Genomic DNA, 27170 nt, shown 5'->3' with positions numbered 1-27170 from the left:
ATCTCTAGACCACTTGTGCCAGGTGGAAGTGGGAGACACTTAAGCGGAGGCGCTGCTGGACTCAGGGAGCCTGGTGACCCTAGTAAGGGCTACCCTAGTGCGGTCTACTGAGTATACTGGCTGGAAAGTCAGGGTGATGTGCATCAATGGAGACTTAAAAGACTACCTCACCGCACTGGTGTTTAGCCACCATAGCCGGCAGGTGGAACCACGAAGTGGCAGTCGCCACAAATCTACACTATGAACTCATAATAGGGAGAGACTTTCCGGCTTCCCGGCCCTATGGCCGGTTGTGAGAGTTACTGATACCTGTGAGTCAGGGGTAAACCCAGGAGATTGGCCTTGTTCAAGAGGTAGGCCACAACCCTGGGAACCTGAGGCCAAAGGGTCAGCAGTGGGGGTGACCGCCACTTCCGTGGTGATGAAGACGCCCTAATTCGGGCATTTAAGATACACTCTGGTGTTCCAAATCAATGTAACCCCCAGGGGTTAATATCCACGCGTGGCTGAGAGACTAGACGCTGACACATAGATGGTCAATGCAATCTCTAACTTTTATTACATGGGGTAAGCGTATATACATCTTTAGAAGAGGGCAGTCCTCACTGAGGCTTAAACATTGTTTCATTGGTCAAAAAGGAAGAAGAGATAAGAGAGAGGAGATAATACACCTGCATCTGCGCACTGGGCCCTACTTTGGAATGTGAACTAATGTAAACATCTGGTTACCATCGCCATTTTGTAATGGCTTCTATTCTAACAATAACACTGCATACGTCATATGTGACACTTCAAAGAGGTGCTTCTCTATAGGCAGTGAATAATATATACATATCATCGAGCCATATAATTGGCTTATGCACTCCTTCACACTCAATATATGCCTCCCTTGTTGGGACATCTGTACAAGGATGAGAAATCAGACGCTGCCCACAGCACAGCTCTTTGCCCCCCCCCCCCCCCCTCTCTTCTCCAGTCTTGAAACAAAGAGGGGGTGGGTGGGCACTTGGAGAAGAAAAAGTTAACTCATTACAATCCTAGATATACAAAAATATAGAATAAAATTCACACATCTTTAACAGTGGAAGAGGGGGAGACAACCCCAATGAGTGTAATGGTGGGAGACCGGGTCCTGAGATGGCAGACCTCAATGTCTCCGGGGAAAATTTTGGTTGGCTGTATCGGGTAAACCAGCTGCGGGGTGAACATATTGAACAGTTGGTGGTGCCCCAGGCTTATCGCAAACTCGTGTTAGAGTTAGCCCACCAACATGTTCTCGGAGGTCATCTGGGAATGCAGAAAACACAGGACTGGATATTACAACGGTTTTACTGGCCCAGTGTGTTTAGAGAGGTGGACGAGTTTTGCAAGTCTTGCCCGACCTGCGAAATATTTAGCCCCCAGCACCTTTTCCGCAGTCCCTTAGTACCTCTTCCGGTCATCAAGGTACCGTTTGAGCGAATCGCTATGGACCTCATAGGTCCAGTACCGAAGTCCGCTAGAGGACACCAACACATCTTGGTCGCCCTAGATTATGCCACTCAGTATCCGGAGGCGGTGCCACTGCGACATACATCAGCCAAACTTATAGCTAAAGAGTTAATGGAGATGTTTTCCCGAGTGGGGCTACCTAAAGAGGTTCTGACTGACCAGGGGACTACTTTTATGTCCAAGATCATGAGGGAACTCTGTAAGTTGCTGCACATCAAACAGCTACAGACCTCTGTTTATCATCTGCAAACTGACGGCCTGGTAGAAAGGTTTAACCAAACAATAAAAGACATGTTAAAAAGAGTGGTGTCTAAGGATGGGAACGACTGGGACCTCCTTCTGCCCTATCTTATGTTCGCAGTACGAGAGGTGCCACAGGCCTCTACTAGGTTCTCGCCCTTCGAACTGCTATATGGCAGACATCCTCGTGGTCCGTTGGACATAGCCAAAGAGGCGTGGGAGCAACATCCCACCCCATATAAAAGTATTATTGAATACGTCACCCAGATGCAGAAACGTATGGAAACGGTGTTGCCTCTTGTAAGAGAGCATTTACAGTCGGGTCTATAATCGGCAGGCTCAGGTTCGGATCTTTAACCCAGGAGATTGGGTTTTGGTTCTGGTACCGACCATGGACAGTAAGTTCCTGGCTAGGTGGCAGGGACCCTATGAAGTAATCGAAAAAGTTGGAGAGGTAAACTACAAGGTACATCAGCCAGAGCGGCAAAAGCCGGAGCAGGTGTACCATGTTAATTTACTCAAACCTTGGAAAGATAGAGAGACCAGTACTGACGACAGCCCGCCACCGAGTTTTCTAGGAGAAGAGGTTCCAGCCTCTCGGTCTGATGCAAGGGAAGTGGTTGCCACAGTCAAGATTGCTGACAGCCTCTCCTCTAAACAGACTCAGGAGGCCAGGGAGTTCGTCAGCAGGAACGCGGATGTGTTCTCAGACGTCCCTGGACGCACTTCCACATTTCAGCATGACATTTTCATTGAACCTCAAGCAAATGTCCGGTTAAAACCATACCGGGTACCCGAGGCTCGGCAACAAACCATCTCGTGAGTGGGCCAGTCCTATAGTTTTAATACCCAAGCTGGATGGGACGCTACGGTTCTGTAACGATTTTCGTAAACTAAAGGAGATTTCCAAATTCGATGTGCATCCCATACCCCGGGTGGATGAGCTTATTGAGAGGTTAGGACAAGCCCGGTATTTTTCTGTTTTGGACCTCACCAAAGGGTACTGGCAGGTACCCTTGACAGACGCTGCCAAAGAGAAAACTGCCTTCATCACACCAGAGGGGCTGTACCAATATAAGGTGTTACCCTTTGGTCTGCATGGCGCCCCTGCCACTTTTCAATGACTTATGGACATTGTGCTTTGTCCAAATCGTCGGTACGCTTCGGCTTACCTGGACGATATTGTCATCCACAGTACCAACTGGGAAAGTCACCTACCCAAAGTGCAGGCCGTAGTGGACCCCTTCGGAAGGCTGGACTAACTGCTAACCAAAAAAAATATGCAATAGGGTTAGAGGAGACTAAGTGAACAAATTACAGGCGATACGGAATTGGCCCCGACCTGTCACTACTAGTCCAGTAAAGTCGTTCTTGGGAATAGTGGGCTATTACATGAGGTTTGTGCCCCACTTTGCCACGGTGGTCACGCCATTGACACGGCTCTTGAAGGGACGCAGGTCGGTGATGGTTCGCTGGGATGATCAGGCGGAAGGGTTGGCCCTGTGCGGATCCCCGGATTTGGTGACGCCCAACTTCAAAAAGGAACTTATAGTACAGACCGATGCTGTACCTCGGTGCTTTACTGTCTCAGGACATCAATGGGGAGGAGCATCCCGTTGTCTTCCTCAGCCGTAAGCTCACCCTAGCCGAGAACAGGTACAGTATAGTGGAGAGAGAGTGCCTGGCTATCAAGTGGGCACTCGAGTCTCTCCGTTATTATTTATTGGGGGAGAAAATTCTGCCTGGTAACCGACCACTCCCCTCTCAAGTGGATGAGCCAGGCCAAAGACAGAAATGCCCGGGTCACCAGATGGTTCCTTTCCCTACAGAACTTTAAATTTACAGTGGAACACAGGGAAGGCCGGTTGCAGGGAAACGTGGATGCCCTGTCCCGATTACATTGACTGGCGAGTGTTCACCTCCTCAGGGTTGAAGAAAGGGGGGGTATGTGACACAGTGAAGGGAATGGTCTGGGAAAACAGGTATTTTCCTCCCAGCGTGTGCTGCTGGGCTGATTTGCAGCCAGGTAGGGTCAAATACCGGACTTGATTTTAATTGCCGGTCCGGGTTTTTGGCAGCATCTGGCTGTCCTTAAATAGGCAGCTGGGCTCAGCAGCAGGATCTCTGTGTTGGTATCTGAGGCTTGGTGCCAGGTTGGAGGGATGAGACCCATGGGCCTAGGAAACAAGCCCCCTAAAGCCTGCCGTGGACTGCTGGAGGCAGAACTGACATCAAGGTGACTTGTCTTATATGAACGTTCTAATTTGTGTGAAATAACACTAAGATGTACTTTCCCATTGTGTGGGAAGTAAACACCAAGACTTCAAATTAACACATTGTTTTGTGCATTTGCCTCAAGTGTGAATAAACACTGAAGTTTTGCATTAAGAATTTGTCGTTTGCCTCTGTACTGCGTCCGCTTTTCCTATCCTACCACAGCGAAACCTTACGTTGCATAAAATATAATGGCTGCAAGTTCTCTTTAACCGATGCACTGTTGAGGAGAATCAAGAGATGGCAGCAGTATAATAGTAAAAAAAAGCGCCTCAGTGACATCAGGTGCATTAAACCATAATACTCTGAGTGAAGCTACAGCATATTCATATAAAATCAGATAACAGGTGGCATTAATGATAATATCATTTATGGTAGGTGCCTGGTACTAGTTGTGCCATGGTATCTTCAGGTCAGGATGCAGAATGCTGCATTTATATTAAAGCTTTGGCACTTGGAAGGTAGGGAAGGAAAAACTAAATTAAAAAAATTAAATTCGGCTCTGTCCCAAAAGGGTTAATTTGTACTGGCAATAATAAAGGGGTTATACAAAGTCTAAAACATGCTCCCCAATGGGGTCTGCTATTCGCTGCTCTCCCCATCACCGGAGAGATTTAGCGGCGGCTGTTCAGGGAACAAGAGCGACGTGGGTGCCATGGAGCGGGGTAATTATAATCTATATGAGGGGCCTGGCATTGGGGGGCATGTTTTAGACTTTGGATAACCCCTTTAAAGGGGTCAGAAACTACTTTTTACTCTAAACTGTATTTTCATAAGTTACTTGTTGTTATAGTTGGCTTCTACCTCACAGTTTTTTTTTTTTTTGCCTTTCTCTGGATCAACTTGCAGGATGACAGGCCGAACTGGATGGACAAATGACTTTTTTCGGCCTTATGTACTATGTTACCATGTTACTCTAGCTCCCATTCCTCCTTGGATTTTTTTTTCTTTTCAAATTTACCTCATTTGCAGTTTTATTTTAACCCCCGTACTTGACTCCTACTTCCTTGTTTGTTATGTGACTGCTGTGCTATCATGCCTTAGGGCAGTGACGTGTCCTGACATCAGCAGGATATATGACATTAACTATGCCCCTTGTTCTTACCAATGATGCCGCCTACGTTCTACATTACAAGGCTCCAATGCAGGACATAACCTACAGCAACCGACTATCAAAACATATTCACCACAGGGTGCAGTGGCTAATAACTTAGGAATAACACAGTTTTGAAAAATAGTATTTGGGGAAAGTCATATAATAGCGATATCTGTTGATCGGGATACATTTTATATTGGTGGCAAAACCACATACAGCTTCTCCTCTAGTTTAGCACAGACAAACTGTGAAGCTAGAACTGCAGCTCAGTTGAATAATAGCAAACACACACATTGAATCTCAAAAAAGTATTAGGCTGTATCTAGAGGAAGGAGGATGTCTGCAATTAAAGACACAGTTGTGGAGGTGAGAGCTGTAGGTGAATTTTAAATGAGGGCTTTGATTATAACAATGTGTTTTTTTTTAAAAGCAAAAACAAACACAGTGTTATGCAAGTGTGGACCCACTGCGCCACTGACTGCCTATACTCTGGAGGGGCGTGACTAAGCAACTACCTGGTCTTCACTAGAGCCTTTGATGGTGAGGATAGGCTTGGGCCGTTAGGGTAGTTGCCAGGTGCCACTCCAGAGCAGTCCCCGAGTCAGTGGCAGCTGACCAGGGGGTCAAAGATTCCGGTGCAAGCGCAGAGGGGAAGTACATGGTCAGGAAGTCCAAAGTCAGGGCAGGCAGCGATCAAGAAAAGTCTGTAAACGAAGACCAAGGTCAGAGGCAGGCGGCAAACAAGCAAAACACGATAAATCCAAAAGCAGGTTTGGTACACAGAAAAGCAGAACTTCAAAAACACCTTCACACTAGGAACTAGACAAGCCAGTGACCATGAGTTGCTCAGGCATCTTCCTGGGGCAGGAAGCGCCTTTAAATACTTCCCGCAATCCAGCCATAGGCTGGGGAGACAGAGGGCATGTACCTGCTGCCTTACAAGGGAGGAGAGACACACCCATGCAAGCCCTAACAAACCAGTACAGGACTCAAGCAGGAAGTAAGCTCTGGAATGGAGCACAGATACAAAAGTTAAGCTACATGCTGCCCACGCTTGTCAGCACAGCGCATGGCAGCAGGAGGGAAAGAGGTAGACCGGCGCCCGTGCCCTCGGGCAGCAGTTCCAGCACGGACTGCTAGGCTAACACACAGCGCAACAGCACTCTGTAAACAGAAATGCAAAGTAAATACACTAGTGCCATACTCACTATAGAAAATGTACTAATGCTACGCTTGTACAAAATTATTTGTGCCTGTCCACCAACGACAAGGTGATCTCTTTAGGAAAGAAATCTACACTAAATACTACCTCCTCTGGTGCAATAATGGCCTGCATTGAATTCAGGAAATGCAGGTTCCACACCATATTTTACCTCTTTTGGTGCCACAATTGCCTCCATTGAATTCAAGGAATGCAGGTTCCACATGCTTGTTGAGCCCACACCATATTATCAATAGAGATGTCCCGAACTATTCGCGAACATATGTGATGTTTGGTCCACCCCCTATACGTCATCATTGAGCAAACTTTGACCCTGTACCTCACAGTCAGCAGACACATTCCAGCCAATCAGCATACCCTCCCTCCCAGACCCTCCCACCTCATATCAAAAAGCAAGGACAGCATCCATCTTAGATTTATTCTGAAGCTGCAGTGTTAGTTAGAGCAGGGAGAGTGCTGCTGCTGCTGAATTAATAGGGAAATCGTTAGCTAGGCCAGTGTTCTGTGTCCACTCCAGTCCTCAAAGACTCATCTGCTGTAAGGACAGCATCCTGACAGCACCCCAAAAAGCCCATTTTAGGGCTGGTACATCAGTCTGCTTTTTTCATTTTATATATATATATATATATATATATATATATATATATATATATTGCAGTTGCCTGCCCGTGTGTGAGAGGCCACAGGCCCACAGACTGTACTGTGTGCACACCACTCATATCGGGTGGCACAGTACCTTGCAGATAAAAAAGTCATTTAATTTTTACCCTTTAATATAATTGCAGTTGCCTGCCAGTGTGTGTCAGGCCCACTGACTGTACTGTGCCCACTGCCAGTGCCCACCACTCATATCGGGTGGCACAGTACCTTGCAGATAAAAAAATAATTTCATTTTTACCCTTTAATATAATTGCAGTTGCCTGCCAGTGTGTGTCAGGCCCACTGACTGTACTGTGCCCACTGCCAGTGCCCACCACTCATATCGGGTGGCACAGTACCTTGCAGATAAAAAAGTTATTTAATTTTTTCTCTGTAATATAATTGCAGTTGCCTGCCAGTGTGTGTCAGGCCCACTGACTTTACTGTGCCCACTGCCAGTGCCCACCACTCATATAGGGTGGCACAGTACCTTGCAGATAAAAAAGTCATTCCATTTTTACCCTTTAATATAATTACAGCTGCCTGCCAGTGTGTGTCAGGCCCACTGACTGTACTGTGCACACTGCCAGTGCCCACCACTCATATCGGGTGGCACAGTACCTTGCAGATAAAGTCATTAAATTTTTTCTCTGTAATATAATTGCAGTTGCCTGCCAGTGAGTGTCAGGCCCACTGACTGTACTGTGCCCACTGCCAGTGCCCACCACTCATATCGGGTGGCACAGTACCTTGCAGATAAAAAAAGTCATTTAATTATTTCTCTGTAATATAATTGCAGTTGCCTGCCAGTGAGTGTCAGGCCCACAGACTGTACTGTAACCACTGCCCACCACTCATATCGGGTGGCACAGTACCTTGCAGATAAAAAAGTCATTTAATTTTTACCCTTTAATATAATTGCAGTTGCCTGCCAGTGTGTGTCAGGCCCACTGACTGTACTGTGCCCACTGCCAGTGCCCACCACTCATATCGGGTGGCATAGTACCTTGCAGATAAAAAAGTCATTTAATTATTTCTCTGTAATATAATTGCAGTTGCCTGCCAGTGAGTGTCAGGCCCACAGACTGTACTGTGCCCACTGCCCACCACTCATATCGAGTGGCACAGTACATTGCACGGCGCACGCACAGTGCCCCAAATTGGAAGTAAGAGGACCGACCAACCATCTTTTTCATCTCCCGGTTCCTAAAATCTATTCCATACACCGGCCCCTGATAGGGGACATAACAGGGATTAAACTGATAGGAATACAGGGAGTGCAGAATTATTAGGCAAGTTGTATTTTTGAGGATTAATTTTATTATTGAACAACCATGTTCTCAATGAACCCAAAAAACTCATTAATATCAAAGCTGAATATTTTTGGAAGTAGTTTTTAGTTTATTTTTATTTTTAGCTATTTTAGGGGGATATCTGTGTGTGCAGGTGACTATTACTGTGCATCATTATTAGGCAACTTAACAAAAAACAAATATATACCCATTTCAATTATTTATTTTTACCAGTGAAACCAATATAACATCTCAACATTCACAAATATACATTTCTGACATTCAAAAACAAAGCAAAAACAAATCAGTGACCAATATAGCCACCTTTCTTTGCAAGGACACTCAAAAGCCTGCCATCCATGGATTCTGTCAGTGTTTTGATCTGTTCACCATCAACATTGCGTGCAGCAGCAACCACAGCCTCCCAGACACTGTTCAGAGAGGTGTACTGTTTTCCCTCCTTGTAAATCTCACATTTGATGATGGACCACAGGTTCTCAATGGGGTTCAGATCAGGTGAACAAGGAGGCCATGTCATTAGATTTTCTTCTTTTAAACCCTTTCTTGCCAGCCACTCTGTGGAGTACTTGGATGCGTGTGATGGAGCATTGTCCTGCATGAAAATCATGTTTTTCTTGAAGGATGCAGACTTCTTCCTGTACCACTGCTTGAAGAAGGTGTCTTCCAGAAACTGGCAGTAGGACTGGGACTCCATCCTCAACCCGAAAAGGCCCCACAAGCTCATCTTTGATGATACCAGCCCAAACCAGTACTCCACCTCCACCTTGCTGGCGTCTGAGTCGGACTGGAGCTCTCTGCCCTTTACCAATCCAGCCACGGGCCCATCCATCTGGCCCATCAAGACTCACTCTCATTTCATCAGTCCATAAAACCTTAGAAAAATCAGTCTTGAGATATTTCTTGGCCCAGTCTTGACGTTTCAGCTTGTGTGTCTTGTTCAGTGGTGGTCGTCTTTCAGCCTTTCTTACCTTGGCCATGTCTCTGAGTATTGCACACCTTGTGCTTTTGGGCACTCCAGTGATGTTGCAGCTCTGAAATATGGCCAAACTGGTGGCAAGTGGCATCTTGGCAGCTGCACGCTTGACTTTTCTCAGTTCATGGGCAGTTATTTTGCGCCTTGGTTTTTCCACACGCTTCTTGCGACCCTGTTGACTATTTTGAATGAAACGCTTGATTGTTCGATGATCACGCTTCAGAAGCTTTGCAATTTTAAGAGTGCTGCATCCCTCTGCAAGATATCTCACTATTTTTGACTTTTCTGAGCCTGTCAAGTCCTTCTTTTGACCCATTTTGCCAAAGGAAAGGAAGTTGCCTAATAATTATGCACACCTAATATAGGGTGTTGATGTCATTAGACCACACTCCTTCTCATTACAGAGATGCACATCACCTAATATGCTTAATTGGTAGTAGGCTTTCGAGCCTATACAGCTTGGAGTAAGACAACATGCATAAAGAGGATTATGTGGTCAAAATACTCATTTGCCTAATAATTCTGCACGCAGTGTAGTACTACTTAACACACCACTCATATAGGGTGGCACAGTACATTGCACGGCGCACGTCCAGTGCCCCAAATTGGAAGTAAGAGGACCGACCAACCATCTTTTTCCATCTCCCGGTTCCTAAAATCTATTCCATACACAGATAGGGGACAAAACAGAGATTAAACTGGTAAGAACAAATTTTTTTAATAAAAAAGGACAGCCTCTGCGGAGCTCGGTATTTTTGGGCTGCGTTACTGAACGCTCATGCACAATGGCTGTAGGCTCATGCGTCCTTTTGCGGAGGTGACAAACCTGGTCAGTCAAACCCAAGGTAACATCATCGACCTCATCCCATATGCGTTTTTTCTGGAGCGTGCACTGCGAAGAGTGCTGGATCAGGCCGTAGATGAGCATGAAGAGGAAGAGTTGTGGTCACCATCACCACCAGAAGCAGCCTTGTCGTCGTCGATTGCTGGACCTGCGGCAACAAAGAGAGAGGAGTCTGAAGAAGATGAGTCAGAGGAGGAAGGTGGCTTTGAGGAGGTGGAAGACCAACCGCAGGCGTCCCAGGGGGCTTGTTGTCACCTTTCGGGGACCCTTGGTGTTGTACGTGGCTGGGTGGAGGAAGAGACCTTCAATGACGTCAGTGAGGACAAGGAACTGGACATGGCTAGCTTGGTATCCAACCTTGTGCAAATGGGGAGTTTGCGGTTGTGCAAATGGACTGTTTGCGGTTGTTTGCGGTGCGTTAAATGGGGAGTTTGGTCTGTCACTGTGAAGCGGGCGTAACCCTTACACTACCTGATCGATACAACATCATACCTGATCGTATACACACACTGGATGTTTTAAAGCACGTTATTCCAAAAATTTAGGAATGTTAGGTGATTTATGCCCTTTATGGATTAAAATCCGACTCGGCGTCAACTACGTAATTTTCCATGGGAGTTTTGCCATGGATCCCCCTCCGGCATCCCACAGTCCAGGTGTTAGTCCCCTTGAAACAACTTTTCCATCACTATTGTGGCCAGAAAGAGTCCCTGTGGGTTTTAAAATTCGGCTGCCTATTGAAGTCTATGGCGGCTCGCCCGGTTCGCCCGTTCGCGAACATTTGCGGAAATTCGCGTTTGCCGTTCGTGAACGGAAAATTTTATGTTCGCGACATCTCTAATTATCAAGCCAATGAGAGCATATGTTGGGGTACAATGGCTAGAGGGGTAAACAAGTACCAGTCAGTTGGATACTACTTTTAGAAGTAGGCAGGAGGAGAGATGGGTTTCTAGTATTTTCCTAGCTCATAGGCTGCGCTGTGTTAGGTAGATGTTAAATGCAGTGATCATTCCTACTGACTAGGAAAACAGATTTAGGCTACATTCACACGTCAGTATTTTTCTATATCCCGATTTTCGGTCCGTTTTTTGCGGATCCGTTGTTCCTGAAAATGTTTCCGTATGTCATCCGTATGTCATCCGTTTTTTGCGGATCCGCAAAAAACGGAAACATGTATAAATTTCAATAAGCAAATAAAGTTGTTTGGATTTCTTTGAAAAAAATAAAAAATAAAAATTAAAATGTAATTTCCAGGAACGGAATCCGCATAAAACGGATGACATACGTAATGACATCCGAATGTCTTCCGTTTTTTGCGGATCCATTGACTTTGTATTGTACCAGGATACGATTTTTGCGGAAAAGAATAGGACAAGTTTTATATTTAATCGGACATGCGGAACGGAACAACGGAAACGGACAGCACACATTGTGTTGTCCGATTTTTTTCCAGGACCCATTGAAAATGAATGGGTCCAGATCTGGTACTGATCTGTTCCGCAAAAAACGGAACAGATCAGGAAAGAAAAAACGGACGTGTGAATGGACCCTAATAGAGACCCTGTAAGTACTTTTGACTGACAGCCACTCTTCCAATGAACGGTACTGGGATGTGGCTATTAGTGATGAGCGGCATAGGCAATATTCGTTTTCGTGATATTTTGCAAATTTTTTCGCATAATATTCGCAATAAATTTGTGAATTCTAGAATTTGTGATCTCCAGTCATTATTTTCACAATTGCGCAAATTGGCACTAATGATGCGCATATTTTTTGAGCAATACATGCAACTTCACATTTCATCAGGTATGAGTAGATATTACTGATTGGTGCACTAAGTATTGTTGTGACATGTATGTATGGACAGCAGAGAAACAGTAATTCCTATTACACTACCTAAAACCCTGCACAGCTACACTATATCACTATCTAACCTGCGCTGACTATCTCCCACTAACAGTCTGTATTATATATATATGAGATAACTAACTATCTAATGTAATTGGATAAGGAATAGGATCCAGATGAAAGCACAGAGCACAGCAAAGTCTCTCTCTCTCTCTCTCTCTCTCTCAGAACTGCAAAAAATGGCTGCTGGGGAGTTTCTTATATAGTAAAGGGGTGGGCAACTTTCCTATTGGTTGCTAGAGATGTTGCTAAGCTCTGACAAAGATCTTGCAGCCTTCTCATTGGCCCACAAGCAAGAAGGGAGGTTACCGATTAAAAAAAAAAATATCTAGAATATTCGCGATTACGAATATATAGCACTATATTCTAAATCTTCGCAAATTCTCGAAGTGCTGATATTAGCAATAACAATTCGCGATTAGAATATTCGCGATCAACACTAGTGGTTATTCAGGTAAAGTACTGCACATGGTTGGGGTTCCAGATGCCATTGAAAGCCAAAATCAGGAATGAATTAAAAAAAGAGAAGTCATATCTGTCCTTAATCATTTTCTCCTTTTATGATCCACCTTTAGCTTCCAAAACTGCATCAGGTAATCTGGCTGTGAAGCTGCAATCTTAGGCAAAAAAATCACTTGCTACAAGGCCGATAACATCACAGAGGAGATAGAAGCTCAACTGTATAACAAAATACAGTGGGTTGCACAGGCTGGTACTTCCTCAACTTGCTGCAGGACCACTTTATGGGCTAATTTGTAGAAGTTCCCACTAAGGGCCAATGCACTGTTGGATATGGTAATTTCTAATGATGCAGAGCTTGTTGGAAATGTTACTGTTCGAGAAACACTAGGTAATAATGACCACAATATAATTATATTCCCCCTATACCAGGTGTCTGCAACCCGCGGCTCCGGAGCCACATGCGGCTCTTTTGAACCTTTGCTGCGGCTCCGGCGGCGGGGCAGGCACTGTGCGGCGGCGGCGGGGCAGGCACTGAGATGAGCGCTTCCATTGTGGAAGCGAAGCGCTCATCTCCATAGTGATCTGTTTGTATCGCCGTCCTCAGGACAGCGATACAAACAGAAGGCTGTGCGGAGGAGCAGGGCAGGGAGGTGTGCCTTTCCTGTTCCTCTGATAGGCTGCCGGCACTACTAGGCCGGCAGCCTATCAGAGGCCGGCGTAGGCGGCGCGATGACGTCATCACACCGCCTGAGCCGTACAGCGCTGGAGTCGGGACACAGGCCGGAAGAGGCCTGCATCGCATCGCTCCAAAGAGGTAAGTATAAGTGTTATTTTTTTTTTTTTTTAACTGGCAGTCTGGCACATAATGGGGGGGCCCTGGTAATATACTGGCACATGATTGAGGAATTTGGGGGGCCCTGGAATTACTGGCACATGATTGGGGGGGGGTCTGGTATTACTACTGGCACATGATTGGGGGGGTCTGGTATTACTACTGGCACATTATTGGGGGGGGGGGGGGGGTCTGGTATTACTACTGGCACATGATTGAGGCGGTCTGGTATTACTACTGGCACATGATTGGGGGGGTCTGGTATTACTACTGGCACCTGATTGGGGGGGGGTCTGGTATTACTACTGGCACATGATTGCGGGGGGTCTGGTATTACTACTGGCACATGATTGGGGGGGTCTGGTATTACTACTGGCACATGATTGGGGGGGGGTCTGGTATAGTGACACATGATTGGGGGGTCTGGTATTACTACTGGCACATGATTGGGGGGTCTGGTATTACTGGCACATGATTGGAGGGGGGTCTGGTATTACTGGCACATGATTGGAGGGGGGTCTGGTATTGCTGGCACATGATTGGAGGGGGGTCTGGTATTACTGGCACATGATTGGAGGGGGGTCTGGTATTACTGGCACATGATTGGAGGGGGGTCTGGTATTACTGGCACATGATTGGAGGGGGGTCTGGTATTACTGGCACATGATTGGAGGGGGGTCTGGTATTACTGGCACATGATTGGAGGGGGGTCTGGTATTACTGGCACATGATTGGAGGGGGGTCTGGTATTACTGGCACATGATTGGGGGGTCTAGTATTACTGGCACATGATTGGGGGGGGTCTTGTAAAGGTAAATTAAATATTTTAGTTAGCTATTAATTTGCAAAAATATATTTTACATTGTTAAGTGAAAAAGTCCTTTTTTTCTTCAGATTGACAGCTGACTGCACGATCCTGTATATAGCATTAAGGTAAGAAACAATATATGCAGTGTTATATTTGTTTTAAATGTCGCAATGGTTTTGCGGCTCCCAGTTTTTTTTTCCCTTTGGAAACGGGTCCAAGTGGCTCTTTATGTCTTAAAGGTTGCAGACCCCTGCCCTACACTATAAGAAGCAAACTCTGTCAGGCACTAAAAATGTATTCCTTCAGGTAGCAAGTATAAACGGCTAAAATTAAACCCCCCATGGCTTACAGCTACTGTAAAAAGGGCAAAAAATGACAAAAAATTGCATTAAAAAATACAAATCTGTGGAGTTAGATGTAGCCTTTGAAGTTTACAAAGGGCTTAACAAAATCTGTAAAAAGGAGATAAAATTTGCAAAAGTACAAAATGAACAGGAGGTGGCAAAAGAGAGCAAAACAAATCCCAAAAAATTCTTTAAATTTATAAATGGTAAAAAAAACAAGGTCTGAGCAGGTAGGTACCCTAAATAATGGTAAAGAGGGGTTAATCACGGAAGATAAGGAAAAGGCAGAGTTACTAAATGTTTTTTTTAGCTCTTTATATACAAAAGAAGAGAAAGTTGCTGATATCTGTGGTGCTAGGGCTGTTTGTACATCCAGTAATATACTCAATTGGCTAACTGTAGATATGGTCCAAGAGAAGTTAAATAGGGTAAATGTGAACAAGGCTTCGGGTCCAGATGGATTACACCCAAGAGTTCTTAAAGAGCTCAGTTCAATCATTGATGTGCCCCTGTTTATAATTTTCAAAGATTCTAAAAACTGGTACAGTGCCAAGTAATTGGCGCAAGGCAAATGTGGTGCCCATATTCAAAAAAGGATCTTGCTCCTCCGCAGGTTATTATAGACCAGTTAGTTTAAATTCTGTCCTGGGAAAAATATTTGAAGGACTCCTAACCTGTTGGGGACACAGGGCATACAGGTACGCCCTGATGTCCCGGTACTTAAGGACACAGGGTGTACCTGTACGCCCTGTGTATTCCCGATCACCGCTGCGTGGCGGGCAGTGATTGGAACAGAGTGCCTGCTGAAATAATTCAGCAGGCACTCTGTGACAATGCCAAGGGGGGTCCTGTGACCCCCCCCGTATCGGCAATCGTGGCAAACCGCAGGTCAATTCAGACCTGCGGTTTGCTGCGTTTCCGGTTTATTCGGGTCTCTGGTGACCCATAACCCGGAATAGGATGGTGATCGGTGGTGTGATAATACACCACCAATCACCATCCTTAGATCCTGAGAGGTGATGGTGACATCACCTCTCAGGATCGCTTCCGATTGGCTGCATGGGCTGGCGGGGCGGTTGACTTCCCCCAGCTCTGCCTCCTCCTCCACACTGCATCCTGGAGCATGGAAAGAGGATCCTCGTGGAGCCCAGCACCCCCAGCACCCCTCATCTGTGCCCAGCACCCCCCATCTGAGCCACCACAGGTACCTAGGGACAGGTTTAGGGACAGCCCTGCTTGCCTCCGACTCCGAGAGCCCCAGTGAGGACGAGGATGACCCCACTTTCCTCTTGTCATCTGCGTCCTCCTTATCATCTAGTGATGATGATGAGCCCCGAAGGCGGGGCTAGAGGACCCCCATGCCAGGGCCCCTGTGGCCCACACTAGTATGAGCAGCTATGGGGCTCGTACTCGTTTTTCGGCCCACCAGATAAGTCCACCTGTGATCCCTACCGGTGAACTTGCATGGTGTACCCCAGAGGATTTTGAGCCCGTGATTCCTGATTTTGTTGGCCAATCAGGAATCCAGATTCCCACAGTGGGCTTCACTGAATATGACTATTTTATTTTATTTTTTCAGTGACCACTTTGTGAATCTGATGGTGGGGCAAACGAACGTGTTCACCCAACAGTTCATTGCTCAACACCCGGGCTCCTTTTTGGCTAGGTCTGGTGGCTGGACTCTGGTCAGTGCAGAGATGAGGACGTTTTGGAGCCTCGTGCTGCACATGGTCCTAGTAAAAAAAAAACAGTGTCAGGCAGTACTGGAGTGGGGACGTCCTCTACCAGACCCCACTCTACTGTATGGCCATGACACATTACCGTTTTGAGGTCATCCGGAAATGCCTGCATTATGCAGATAATGCAGCATGTCGTCCCCCCCCCCCCCCCCCCCCCCCCCGAGGTGATCGATCACTTCAAAGCCAAATTTTTGGAGGCCTATGTACCTGGAAGGGAGGTCGCTGTTGATGAGTCTCTCATTGCTTTCAAGGGGAGACTCATTTTCCGCCATTATGATCCCTCTAAGTGGCCGAGGTACGGCGTGAAGCTGTACAAACTTTGTGAGAGTTACTCAGGGTACACTTACAAGTTTCATGTGTACGAGGGGCGAGATTCCCGTATTGAACCCCCAGAATGTCCCCCCACTCTGGGTGATAGCGGGAAACTTGTGTGGGACCTTATGCACCCACTGCTAGATAAAGGTTATCACCTGTATGTGGATAACTTTTATACTAGTATCCCCTTGTTCCAGTCCCTCGCCAGCAGATGCACGTCCACTTGTGGGACCGTGCGGAAAAGTCAACGCGGCCTCCCTACCCACCCCCTCCAGGTACCTATCCCCCGGGCTGAGACCCGTGCCCTTACCAGTGGAAACCTGTTGTTGGTCAGATATAAGGATGAGAGGGATGTCCTTGTACTGTCCACAATTCATGGTAACGGCATCACCCCTGTCCTTGTGCGAGGTACCGCGGCAACGGTCCTCAAGCCCGATTGTATCGTCGGCTACAATCGGTATATGGGAGGAGTTGATCTCTCTGATCAAGTCCTCAAGCCATATAACGCCATGCGCAAAACCCGGGCATGATACAAAAAAGTTGCGGTCTACTTCTTACAGGTTGCCTTGTACAACTCTTTTGTGCTGTCGCGGAACGCTGGCAACACAGGGAAATTTAGTCAACACAGGGAAAGGCAGTTCTCAAGGCCCTGATCTTTTCTGAACGGGAAAGAGCAGGCCAGAGTACCTCGGGAACTGGAGGCGCCCGGATCGTCCCTGGCCAACACTTTCCAGGTGTGGTCCCCCATACTAGAAAGAAGGGACGGTCCCAAAAAAAGGCAGTGTGTCACAGAAGGGGGATACGGAAGGACACCACCACTCATTGTGACACGTGCCCCGATCATCCGGGCCTCTGCATTGATGGTTGGTTCAGGGAGTACCACACTTCCATGGAGTACTAAATTTATAATCCCCTTCTCCAATTTTAATTCTAATTAGCCACTGACAATCGCCCAGAAAAAATAAGTAAAAATATGGCTCTCATGACCTAACCCCCAGTCAAAAAAATTTAATAAAAACGGTGTTAAAAATTGGATTTTTACAAAGTTTTTATTTTATTTTTTTGACTGTGTTCATCTGAGGGGTTAGGTCATGTGTTATTTTTATAGAACAGATTCTTACGGACGCGGCAATACCTAATATGTCTACTTTTTTAAATGTATTTAGGTTTTACACTATAATATCCTTTTTTAAACAAAAAAAAACTTTTTAGTATCTCCATAGTCTGAGAGTCAGTTTATTTTTTATTTTTAGCCAATTGTCTTAAGTAGGGGCTTATTTTTTGCGGGATGAGAGGACGGTTTTATGGGCACTATTTTAGGGTGCATATCACTTTTTGATCGCTTGCTATTACACTTTTTGTGATTTAAGGTGACAAGAAAATGGCTTTTTTGTCACCTTACATCACAAAAATTGTAATGGCAAGCAATAAAAAAGTCATATGCACCCCAAAATAGTGCCAATAAAACCGTCCTCTTATCCCGCAAAAAATGAGCCCCTACTTATCTGGTATCTGATATTACTGTAGGGGAAAGCTTGGGATCTAGTGATCGCCAGTCAGTGTGGTTTACTATAAGTACAGTGACTGATTCACACCACACAAAAACAAAAGTTTTAGATTTTAGAAAAACTGACTTTTCTAAAATTAGATTAGTGGTATACGAGTCCCTATCAGATTGGAACAGTTTCAATGGAGTCCAGGAGCAATGGGACTACTTAAAAGTGGCACTATTGAAGGCAACAGAAAATTGCATTAGGCTTGTCAGTAAAAGCAAAAAAAGGAAGAGACCACTGTGGTACTCAGCAGAAGTGGCCAAAATCATTAAAAACAAAAAGATAGCATTTAGTAATTATAAAAAAAAACTAGGATGACAGGCAAATTTATAAGATTAGGCAGAGAGAGGCCAAACAAGTTATAAGAGCTTCTAAAGCGCAGGCAGAAGAGAAACTAGCTCAGTCAGTGAAAAAGGCGATAAGACATTCTTCAGATACATAAATAAAAAAAGGAAACTAAAACAAGGAATTGCCAAATTAAAAACAAAAGGAAAGTATATGGAAGAAGATAAAGAACTAGCTGACTGCCTCAATGAATACTTCAGTTCAGTTTTTACAAAGGAAAATGAAGGATAGGACCTCAGTTAGGAAGGAAGACTAATGAATCTGTTGATGCATGTGTCTTTACAGAGGAAGAGGTTCTAAGTCAGCTGTCTAAAATTAATACAAATAAGTCACAGGGGCCTGATGGGATACACCCAAAGCTATTAAAAGAGCTCAGCGGTGATCTAGCAAAACCATTAACAGATATATTTAACCAATCACTGGTAACAGGAGTCGTCCCAGAAGATTGGAAATTAGCAAATGTTGTGCCCATTCACAAGAAAGGTAGTAGGGAGGAATCGGGCAACTATATAGGCCAGTAAGCCTGACATCAATAGTGGGGAAATTAATGGAAACCATACTCAAGGAGAGGATTGTGGAACATCTAAAATCCCATGGATTGAAAGATGAAAAACAGCATGGGTTTACTTCAGAGAGATCATGTCAAACTAATCTTAGATTTTTTTTGATTGGGTGACTAAAATAATAGATGGCGGAGGTGCAGTAGACATTGCTTATCTAGACTTTAGTAAGGCTTTTGATACTGTCCCACATAGAAGGCTTATCAATAAATTAGAGTCTTTGGGCTTGGACTCCCATATTGTTGAATGGATTAGGCAGTGGCTGAGGAACAGACAACAGAGGGTTGTAGTCAATGGAGTATATTTAGACCATGGTCTTGTTACCAGTGGGGTAGTGATACAGTCCTAACCTCAGTATCTGAGGAAAGGGATTTAGGGGTCATTATTTCAGAAGAATTAATGTCATAGAGCAGCAGGAAATGCTAGCAGAATGCTTGGGTGTATAGGGAGAGGCATTACCAATAGAAAGAGGGAGGTGCTCATGCCGCTCTACAGAGCACTAGTGAGACCTCATTTGGAGTATTGTGCGCAGTACTGGAGACCATATCTCCAGAAGGATATTGATACTTTGGAGAGAGTTCAGAGAAGAGCTACTAAACTAGTAAATGGATTGCAGGATAAAACTTACCAGGAAAGATTAAAGGACCTTAACATGTATAGCTTGGAAGAAAGACGAGACAGAGGGGATATGATAGAAACTTTTAAATACATAAAGGGAATCAACAAGGTAAAAGACAAGAGAATATTTAAAAGAAGAAAAACTGCTACAAGAGGACATAGTTTTAAATTAGAGGGGCAAAGGTTTAAAAGTAATATCAGGAAGTATTACTTTACTGAGAGAGTAGTGGATGCTTGGAATAGCCTTCCTGCAGAAGTGGTAGCTGCAAATACAGTGAAGGAGTTTAAGCATGCATGGGATAGGCATAAGGTCATCCTTCATATAAGATAGGGCCAAGGGCTATTCATAGTATTCAGTATATTGGGCAGACTAGATGGGCCAAATGGTTCTTATCTGCCGACACATTCTATGTTTCTATGTCTCTATGTTTCTACTTAAGACAATAGGCTAAAAACAAAAAAAACGGACTCTCCGACTATGGAGATACTAAAATGTATTTTTTTTTTGTTTAAAAAAGGATATTATAGTGTAAAACCTAAATATATTTAAACAAGTAGACATATTAGGTATTGCTGAGTCCGTACGAATCTGCTCTATAAAAATAACACATGACCTAAACCCTCAAATGAACACAGTCAAAAAAATAAAAAATAAACGGTGCAAAAGCAGCAATTTTTTGACAAATTTTCCATTTTTATAAATTTTTTCCATTAACAAAGCAAGGGTTAACAGTCAAACAAAACTCTATATTTATTGCCCTGATTCTGTCGTTTTCAGAAACACCCCATATGTGGTTGTGGAATGGCCAAATAGCAGGGCGCAGAAGGAAAGGAGCACCATATAGATTTTGGAACGCAGATTTTGCTGGACTGTTTTTTTGGACACCATGTCCCATTTGAAACCCTCTGATGCACCCCTAGAGTAGAAACTCCATAAAAGTAACCCCATCTAAGAAACTACACCCCTCAAGGTATTCAAAACTGGTTTTACAAGCTTTTTTTTTAACCCTTTAGGTATTCCACAAGAGTTATTGGCAAATGGAGATGAAATTTCAATTTTTTTTTAACCTTGCCTCTAATATAGAGCAACCAAAAATCATATGTACCCTAAACATAGTCCCAACTAAACTGCCACCTTATCCCGTAGTTTCCAAAATGGGGCAAATTTTTGGGAGTTTCTACTCTAGGGGAGCATCAGGGGGGCTTCAACTGGGACATGGTGTAAATAAACCAGTCCAGCAAAATCTGCCTTCCAGAAACCATATGGTGTTCCTTTCCTTCTGCACCCTGCCGTGTGCCCGTACAGTAGTTTACGACCACATATGGGGTGTTTCTATAAACTACAGAATCAGGGCAATAAATATAGAGTATTGTTTTGCTGTTAACTCTTGCTTTGTTACTGGAAAAAATTGATTAAAGTGGAAAATTTGCCCAAAAATTTAAATTCAGAAATTTCATCTCCATTTGCCAATAACTCTTGTGGAACACCTAATGGGTTAATAAGGTTTGTAAAATCAGTTTTGAATACCTTGAGGGGTTTAGTTTCCAAAATGGGGTCACTTTTGTGGAGTTTCTACTCTAGGGGTGCATCAGGGGGGCTTTAAATGGGACATGGTGTAAATAAACCAGTCCAGCAAAATCTGATTTCCAGAAACCATATGGTGTTCCTTTCCTTCTGCGCCCTGCCGTGTGCCCGTACAGTAGTTTACGACCACATATGGGGTGTTTCTATAAACTACAGAATCAGGGCAAGAATCAGGGCAAAAAATATTGAGTTTTGTTTGGCTGTTAACCCTTGCTGTGTTACTGGAAGAAATGGATTACATTGGAAAATGTCAAATTGCCCCAAAAAATTAATTCTGAAATTTCATCTAAATTTGCCAATAACTCTTGTGGAACACCTAAAGGGTTAACAAAGTTTGTATAATCAGTTTTGAATACCTTGAGGGGTGTAGATTTGCTTCTAAACTTCTAAGCTTTGTAATGTCCCCAAAAAATAAAATAGCATTCCAAAAATGATCCAAACATGAAGTAGACATATGGGGAATGTAAATTAATAACTATTTTTGGAGGTATTACTATGTATTATAGGAGTAGAGAGATTGAAACTTGGAAATTTGCAAATTTTTCTAAATCTTTGGTAAATTTGGTATTTTTTTATAAATAAAAATAAAAAATTTTTTACTCCATTATACCAGTGTCATGAAGTAAAACATGTGATGAAAAATCAGTCTCAGAATGGCCTGGATAAGTAAAAGCGTTTTAAAGTTATTCACACATAAATTGACACTGGTCAGATTTGCAAAAAATTGCCTGGTCCTTAAGGGGAAAATGAGCCCGGTCCTTAAGGTGTTAAGGGACTATATACAGGAGTATGTGACTGTAAATAATATTCTAAGTGATAACCAACATGGGTTTACCAAGGACAGAAGTTGTCAGACTAACCTGATTTGTTTTTATAAGGAGGTGAGTAGAAGCCTGGACAGAGGGGTAGTGTTTGTGGATTTTGCAAAGGCTTTTGATACTGCCCCTCCTAGATGTTTAATAGGTAAAGTAAGGTCTATAGGCTTGGAAAGTATAGTTTGTAATTGGATTGAAAACTGGTTGAAGGACTGTGTCCAGAGAGTTGTGGTCAATGATTCCTAATCAGAATTGTCCCAGGTGTACCCCAAGGTTCGGTGCTGGGTCCTCTATTATTTAATTTATTTATTAATGATATCGAAGGATGGGATTAATAGCACCATTTCTCTTTTTGCAGATGACACTAAGCTATGTAGTACTGTGCAGTCTTTGGAAGATGTCCATAAAATACAAGCTGACTTGAACACTCTGAGTGATTGGGCATCAACTTGGCAAATTAGGTTCAATGTGAATAAATATAAAGTTATGCATCTTGGTAGTAATAATCTCCATGCATCATATGTCCTAGGGGATGTAACACTGGGAAATTCCCTTATAGAGAAGGATTTGGGTGTCCTTGTAGATGGTAGATTAAATAACAGCATACAATGTCAATCAGCTGCTTCTAAGGCCACCAGGATATTGTCATGCATTAAATGAGGCATGGACTCGTGGGGCAGGAATGTAATATTGTCACTTTACAAGGCATTGGTGCAGCCTCATCTGGAATATGCAGTTAAGTTCTGGGCACCAGTCCATAGAAAGGATGCTCTGCAGCTGGGAAAAGTACAGAAGAGAGCGACTAAACTGATAAGGGGCATGGAGGGTCTTAGTTATGAAGAAACATTAAAATAGTTAAATGTATTTAGTCTTGAGGAGACGTCTAAGGGGAGGGACATGATTAATTTATACAAATATATAAATGGACCATATAAAAAATATTGTGAAAAACTGTTCCACGTCAAATGCCCTCAATAGACAAGGGGGCACTGCCTCCGACTGGAGAAGAAAAAGTTCAGTCTCCAGATGCGTCAAAGCTACTTTACTGTAAGAACTATGAATCTGTGGAATAGACTTCCTCAGGACATGGTCACAGAAGGAACAGTGGACAGTTTTAAAAAGGGTTTAGATGAATTCTTAAGAGTAAAGTCTTCCTTCCTTCTGGGATTCGCATCCCACCTATCCCTTGGTTTAACTTGATGGACTTATGTGTTTTTTCAACCGTATTAACTATGTCACTATGTAACTGCCAGGAATAACATTACACATGTAGGCGTGTAAACATATTTATTTCTATGTGCGTAAAATGCGTGCCTCTAGGTATTTAAGTGGGCTTCAGTGTGTGTGTGTGTGTGTGTGTGTGTATATATACGTGTATAACCGTACCCCTGTGATTGTATATACTGTATGTAAAAGAAAGCCTCTGTGTATTTAATTGTATGTTGCTGTGTGTATAAAAATGGGCCACTGTTTCATCAAAATTGTGCCTCATTTGTGTATGTGTACTGCTGTGTGTAAAGTGAGTGTTCTGGTTTGTGTATATGTAAACATGTACTACTAAGCATGTGAGTGTCTGTAAAAATGTACCTCTGTGTGTATCTGTAGGTAAAAAAAGTGCCACAGTGTTTGTATCTAAAAGTGTACTACTGTGTGTGCATGTAGGAAAATGTGTGCTGCTTTGTTTGACTACATATGTAAAAGAGGACGTGTGTGTGTGTGTGTGTAGATAGGATGCCATTGTTGGTACGTAAAAGTGTACCGCTGTGTGTGTGTGTGTTGAAAAGTGTGCTATTGTATACAGATCTAGCAGTCACTAACATCAGTGGGTGAACTGTTTAACCTGACAGTGTAACTCGATACCAACTTTATGCTACATTCATACGATCATATGTGCTTTGCTGTCCGCAAAACACGGATCCGCAAAAAATACGGATGAGGTCCATTTGGTATCCGTTTTTTTTGTGGATCCATTGTAACAATGCCTGTCCTTGTCCACAAAATGGACAAGAATAGGACATGTTCTATCTTTTTTGCGGGGCTACAAAACGGACATACGGATGTGGACACCACACAGTGTGCTGTCCGCATTTTTTGCGGACCCATTGAAATGAATGGGTCCACATCCTATCGGCAAAATTTTTTTTAATGAGCACGGAAACCAAATACGTTAGTGTGCATGTAGCCTTTAGGCCTTAGAAGCTTTGCCCATTGTTAAACTAAGGCCACTAAGCCAGTGTGATAAACTTGTGTGCTAACGTGCCAGGAATTACTTTAACACCTATATACATCTGTATATATGTAAAAGCACACTGGATTGCGTGTGTAAAACACACCATATTTTCAATTGTATTTTTTTTGTCCTTTTTTATAGACTGAAAAACAGAGACACTACTGTATGTTAACTGTATGCTGTTGCAGTTGACTTTTTTTTAATAATACACTGAACAAAAATATAAACGCAACACTTTCGGTTTTGCTCCCATTCTGCATGAGCTGAACTCAAAGATCTGAAACATTTTCTACATACACAAAAGACCCATTACTCTAAAATATTGTTCACAAATATGTCTGAATCTGTGTTAGTGAGCACTTCTCCTTTGCCGAGATAATCCATCCCACCTCTCAGGTGTGGCATATCAAGGTGCTGATTAGACAGCATGAATATTGCACAGGTGTGCCTTAGACTGCCCACAATAAAAGGCCACTCTGAAATGTGCAGTTTGATCACACAGCACAATGCCACAGATGTCGCAACATTTGAGGGAGCGTGCAATTGGCATACTGACTGCAGGAATGTCTACCAGAGCTGTTGCCCGGGCAATGAATGTTCATTTCTCTACCATAAGCCGTCTCCAAAGGCGTTTCAGAGAATTTGGCAGTACATCCAACTGGCCTCACAACCGCAGACCACATGTAATCAAAGCTTCCCAGGACCTCCACATCCAGCATGCTCACCTCCATGATCGTCTGAGATCAGCCACCCGGACAGCTGCAGCAACAATCGGTTTGCATAACCAAAGAATTTCTGCACAAACTGTCAGAAACAGTCTCAAGGAAGCTCATCTGTATGCTTGTCGTCCCCATCGGGGTATGGACCTGACTGCAGTTCACCGTCGTACCTGACTTGAGTGTCATGTGCTCTATGCCACCCAGGTGACGGGAGGAAGGCGGGTTACTACATAGTTTTTTTTTTTAACTACTTCATATTAGGTTCATACCTGTCCAGGCAGGTTAGTTAATACTATTGTTGGATAATTTTGCTAAATTAGAATAATCCAGGTTCAGGGATGGTGGGTAGCCGAGTCTCTTCGTCTGGGCCTTCACGTCTCCCTTTTCTTATACAGGGTAGTTGGGTTCCCCCAATAGCTAATGAGTTACTTGATTAGTGCGCCATAAGTAGATGGCTCACAAGAGTTATATGGTTTGTGTGTCTGTTTCCCCTGTTTTGTTCTGTCTACCCTCTTGTTTTTCCCTTCCCAATCCTTTTCCTGTGCTGAGAAGTATATGGCTAATCACCCATATGTTGCTCTATGGCTTCTATTAAGATTAGTTCTTATAATGTAAACTGCTTGAATGACCCTGCTAAGAGAAACCAAATATTGTATAATCTTCATAAACAGAGGATTTCTATAGCCCATCTGCAATATGGAGGCCATATTTTACCCATCAGCTGATTATACATGGCCTATGCGTCCATCCCTGACCGTAGAACTACACTGCGTGCAGAATTATTAGGCAAATGAGTATTTTGACCACATCATCCTCTTTATGCATGTTGTCTTACTCCAAGCTGTATAGGCTCGAAAGCCTACTACCAATTAAGCATATTAGGTGATGTGCATCTCTGTAATGAGAAGGGGTGTGGTCTAATGACATCAACACCCTATATTAGGTATGCATAATTATTAGGCAACTTTCCTTTCCTTTGGCAAAATGGGTCAAAAGAAGGACTTGACAGGCTCAGAAAAGTCAAAAATAGTGAGATATCTTGCAGAGGGATGCAGCACTCTTAAAATTGCAAAGCTTCTGAAGCGTGATCATCGAACAATCAAGCGTTTCATTCAAAATAGTCAACAGGGTCGCAAGAAGCGTGTGGAAAAACCAAGGCGCAAAATAACTGCCCATGAACTGAGAAAAGTCAAGCGTGCAGCTGCCAAGATGCCACTTGCCACCAGTTTGGCCATATTTCAGAGCTGCAACATCACTGGAGTGCCCAAAAGCACAAGGTGTGCAATACTCAGAGACATGGCCAAGGTAAGAAAGGCTGAAAGACGACCACCACTGAACAAGACACACAAGCTGAAACGTCAAGACTGGGCCAAGAAATATCTCAAGACTGATTTTTCTAAGGTTTTATGGACTGATGAAATGAGAGTGAGTCTTGATGGGCCAGATGGATGGGCCCGTGGCTGGATTGGTAAAGGGCAGAGAGCTCCAGTCCGACTCAGACGCCAGCAAGGTGGAGGTGGAGTACTGGTTTGGGCTGGTATCATCAAAGATGAGCTTGTGGGGCCTTTTCGGGTTGAGGATGGAGTCAAGCTCAACTCCCAGTCCTACTGCCAGTTTCTGGAAGACACCTTCTTCAAGCAGTGGTACAGGAAGAAGTATGCATCCTTCAAGAAAAACATGATTTTCATGCAGGACAATGCTCCATCACACGCGTCCAAGTACTCCACAGCGTGGCTGGCAAGAAAGGGTTTAAAAGAAGAAAATCTAATGACATGGCCTCCTTGTTCACCTGATCTGAACCCCATTGAGAACCTGTGGTCCATCATCAAATGTGAGATTTACAAGGAGGGAAAACAGTACACCTCTCTGAACAGTGTCTGGGAGGCTGTGGTTGCTGCTGCACGCAATGTTGATGGTGAACAGATCAAAACACTGACAGAATCCATGGATGGCAGGCTTTTGAGTGTCCTTGCAAAGAAAGGTGGCTATACTGGTAACTGATTTTGTTTTTGTTTTGTTTTTGAATGTCAGAAATGTATATTTGTGAATGTTGAGATGTTATATTGGTTTCACTGGTAAAAATAAATAATTGAAATGGGTATATATTAGTTTTTTGTTAAGTTGCCTAATAATTATGCACAGTAATAGTCACCTGCACACACAGATATCCCCCTAAAATAGCTAAAACTAAAAACAAACTAAAAACTACTTCCAAAAATATTCAGCTTTGATATTAATGAGTTTT

Source organism: Bufo bufo, chromosome 5 (assembly GCF_905171765.1).
Source record: "Bufo bufo chromosome 5, aBufBuf1.1, whole genome shotgun sequence".
Taxonomy (NCBI): Eukaryota; Metazoa; Chordata; class Amphibia; order Anura; family Bufonidae; genus Bufo; species Bufo bufo.
Note: the sequence above shows the minus strand (reverse complement) of the source record.